The sequence below is a fragment of the Lissotriton helveticus genome, chromosome 7, assembly GCF_964261635.1.
Source record: "Lissotriton helveticus chromosome 7, aLisHel1.1, whole genome shotgun sequence".
NCBI classification, from domain to species: domain Eukaryota; kingdom Metazoa; phylum Chordata; class Amphibia; order Caudata; family Salamandridae; genus Lissotriton; species Lissotriton helveticus.
In genome coordinates this window covers 1,659,841,671-1,659,846,231 of record NC_136068.1, presented here as the reverse complement: position 1 = coordinate 1,659,846,231, position 4,561 = coordinate 1,659,841,671, and positions in this window count along the sequence as shown.

Here is a 4,561-nt window from a genome sequence, read left to right as displayed (position 1 = left end):
AAGTTGCAGCTTTGCAACCATACTACCCCCGGAACCCAAAGGCATTGGTTTCCTGGAAGCTGCTCATCGGGTCATGGGAATAACACCACTGGATCTCTAGCCAGCATTGTTTCTAATCCAAACTACAACAGTATCTGATTGCCTTCGATGTTACCACTTTCGTTCTTGATTAATGAAAACATTCTTGGCAAATGCTTTTGCATAGGTTCATCTCGTCTGAAAGATGGTTGCAGAGCAGGTCCACTGGGTTCTGGGCAGCTGCTTGCTGCTGAACCTGTGGGGTTTTGCTGGAGGCAGATCGGAACCGGGACAGGCCAGTGGGGTGTGGGTCAAAGCAGTTGATGTCTTCTTCTTCCTGGGTCAGCATGGCTCTACGGTCCTTCTTCTCTCTTCAAAGCATTTGAGCAGGCAAGGTTCAGGGTAAACCCTGATTACTAAATGTAGGGGCATTGAAGGGGAGTGCAGGTCCGAACCAATGGGTCCCTTCCTTGGGGTGGGTGCACCCCCTATTATGCACCCTCCAGTGGAGGGGATTGAGCTTCTTCCTTATTGGCTGGGTCCCCTAATCTTCAAGATGGAGGGTACTTAGATGTGTGCTTAACCTCGCCTCACCCACCTGAGGGATGGGGTTGGCAATGGTTGTCACACCTCCCCTCCTATCTTGGTTTTCCCACGGATTCTCCTGCCTCAGGTAGGGTGCAAAACCGGTGGGGGGGCAGTTGCTGGGGAAAGCAACAGACAGGGACAACGCAAAAAGGCGGCAACTCTTTGAAACTTTCCCTCAGTGGACCAAGCCCATCCTGGGAGAAACACCTCTGCCTAGGATGGGTTTTGTTTCTGGACCCAGAGAGCAAAGGCCCTCTATCCTGGGGTCCATAAACCGTTCTGGTGGTGGCAATTGGCGGACAGCCATTCAGGAACCCCACCAGGGCTCGTCATTTTTCAGGGGGCATCTTTAAGATGCCCTCTGAGTGCATTTTACATTGAATCCCACACGGGCATCAGTGTGGGTTTAGTGTGCTGAGAGGTTTACGACCACACTTCCCAGTTTTTAGTAAAGCCATTATGGAGCAGTGGAGTTTGTAATGACAAACTCCTAGACCATATACTTTTTATGGCTTTACTTCACCTACAATGTCTTAGAATGGACTTAGACAATTTAGGGATAGAGGGCTCATGACACTGTACCCTCACCTGGGGGCTAGTGCACCCTGCTAGAGGGGTGACTTACCTAGGCTCTAGACAGTGGGTTGCAGGCATGGCACAAAGGGATGTGTGCCATTTTGACTCTTCCCTTTTCTATACACCAAAGCACGCAGCCTGCAATGGCAGTATGTGGGTGATAAGGTACAGGGCCTCTAAGGGTGGCACAATAAGTGCTGCACCCCTTAAAGGCCTTCCCTGGTCACAAAATAAAAAAATAGAAGTCATGATCTTTCAGCGGGGAAAGACAAACAGCTGTGTCTGAAGAGGATTCCATACCCTTGGATAGGAATTGGACACGGTCTCAGTGAAACCTCCATATTAGGTTTGGCCTTTTTACGGGACCATCCCGATATATTTTTCCTTCAGCCTCCCATTTTCTGAACCAGTTATCCGTGACTTTTACTCCTCTGTGCACATTACCACTGCTAACCTATTCTAAAGTGTGTATGCTCCCTTCTTTAAACATGGCAGAACTGACTTACATACAATTGGCACATTTACTATACTTTTAAGTCCCTAGTTAAGTGATGCTACATGTATCCAGAGCCTGCAGCACTAATTGTGCCTCTGATTTGAGTAACCTTTAATACACGTAATTGTAAGTACATAAAAGTCACCCCTTAGGTAGTCCCTAAATAGCCCATAAGGCAGGGTTTAGCCTTTTTAAAAGGTTGGACATGTACATTTAATTTTACATGTCCTGGTAGCCAAAAACATTTAAAGTCCTTTCTTACTACTGCAAGGCCTACCTCTTCCATAGGATAACATTGTGTTGCCTTATTATATTTAATAAGTGATAGCTTTCAACTGGGAGCAATTAGGAAAATCAAGTTTGGTATCTATAGAATTGAAATGTAAAGCTTAAATGACAAGGATTGTGGTTGGTTCTTGAGTAGGGTTTCAACTCTCCCCCCAACCAGTAACCCATTTTCCTACATGCTGGTTTTGGTGGGAAAAGCTCAGAGGAGGAAAATTTGAATATTGCTGTCAGGGAAGTCCTCGCACCAGCCGCATACTTTTGATGACTTTACTGGTCAAGGTTTTTACCTTCAGACTGGGTCTTTTTTTGTTGAGCTCTAAATTCTTCAGCAGGGCAAGGTAAGCTGTATCTGACAAGGGCACCACAAGGCCACATATTTTCCTGCCAAGATCCCACTGAATCAGATGTGCTGCTGTGGAGAAGAACCAAGCTAAATGTATCCATTTCTTCAACCCAGTGAAGTTGCAACTTGTGCAGATGTGCTTGGCAGAGTTGTTTCATTCTGGAGGTCCTAAAGTCTAAAACATTTTTAAGTCCCAGGATTTCTGGAGTGGTAGGAGTGATTCAGTTAAACACAGCCAAGGGTTGCAGGTCCTCAGGAACAACACTTAAGAGTTCAGGTCTAACTCCATCAGAGGCCACCGTCAGGGTGCAGGTTAAGTCCAGTTGGTACTGTTCAGCTGGCCACTTCAGGAAAAGGCCTCTTGTAGCTCACTTAGTCACTGTAACATACACAGGAATCCACTTCTTTGCCCTCAGTATACAAGGGAGCACACCCATTCCTTCAGGGCTCCTCTCAGGTCACAGACAGAAGGTTCAGTTCTCTTCTGCTCTTTTCCAGGTCCAGCAGTGTCATGTACTGGTGCCTGGAAGGCCAAATTTATACCTAGCTCTACTACATGGGTAAGGGGATTGCTGACCCCTCCCATAACCAATGGGGTACATGTTCCCATGGGTAACCTAACCCACTTTTGCAGCAGTTCGTGTTTGCCCTAATAAAAGCAAACTTACAATTACCCTCAAATTCAAATCCAAGCTGTAGAAACCCTTTTCTTCTTGTGAAAACTTTGTGCACCCATCCAGAAGAGTGGCCAGGTTAATGAGCAGCCCATTCTCTGTGGTCACTCCAGACCATTTCTGGTATTGGTGCCTGACTGATTGTGAGGACTACAAAGAGGCCTTTCCAGGTGTTCAGTTAACGTGTGCTTGTGACAGAGGAGGACACTTTGCCATGTAGTTCCAATAAACCTTGTAGGATCTGCACATTTAGACAAGATAAACTAAGGGATTGGTGTTCAGACTGATTCCAGATACCCCCAAAGGATGTGCTAGTGTGTAGACCAGCTAGCTCACAGTGCTACTATAAGACGCACATCCTTGCCAAGGAGCGAATAGTTCATGGCAACTATTAAACATGACAACCCTGACCCTATAGTATTGTGGAAACAGTACAGTACTTTTCACTCAGTCACTCATGCTCACTTTGTCTCAGAGTGATACACAGAATAAACGGTGGGGATGTTTTCCAAAAACATTTATTGAACCAGCCTCATTCTAGTGTAAAATATGGGTGCTGCAATAACCATTAGACAGAAACAGATATATATGGTTATATACTCCAGCAGAGTAAATAAAAAGTAGAATTCTACCATGGTGCTAAAACAGTGAATATATGCAGGTATATTGATACATGGCAGTAATCATGAGTACTCCTATGATGCAAAACCCAACTAGATGTACCTAATTGTACCTAGCATGTATGTAGGTGCATAGCCAAGAATCCCCCTAGGAAAGAGCCAACTCTATAACTTGATGTGGGAGGATGAAGAACCCCGTCTTGGACTCAAGTTGGACACCCCGCAAGGGATGTCAAAAAACTGCATGCCGGAGTTTCTGCGTGCAGAGACTTGAGCGTCTCATGTCAGCATGGAAGTTTTTCTCCTCTGGTTTGCTCAGCAGAGATGTGGTACTTATATAACCGAAAGGTACCCTGAAGGGGTCTACCTGGATGTGTCATGGCACTGTGGGCCTGTCGGCCTAGGATGATGATCGTGGTCACATTTGTAGAAAGTTAATATGCAGATATGGTAATCCTGCTGTTGTTCAAAGAATCCTCATCCATAACGTATGAGGCTAGTTTTCAAAGAAAACCACACAACATTTATTCGGCACCTAACTAGGTAAAAGGACAGTGCCAGAGCTGTTATGTAGAGCAAGGTAGAACAAATGTAGGTAAATGTTGTGCAACTACCTAGGTCTATATTGGGGTACATTGGGGCTCATAACAACTTCTAAATAAATTAAGTTTCTGGGCCCACACCAACTGGTTTTCCTGGCAGAGGAACAGAAACACCTACCCACACCCAAGCCTTTACTTCTGCTATGGAAGAATTTTCACACATCATCAGTCGTAAGCACTCACCGAACTACAGCTGAATAGCTAATGCAAATTGGCCTCCAGGAGCTTCAGGCAGGAAAACATAACTTTCTAAAACTGTACCTTTTCTTAATATCTATTAAAACTCAAACTTCACCTTTGAACACGATTTTTATTACCTATCAATCATAGTTTATAAATGATTTTTCTAGCTGGTC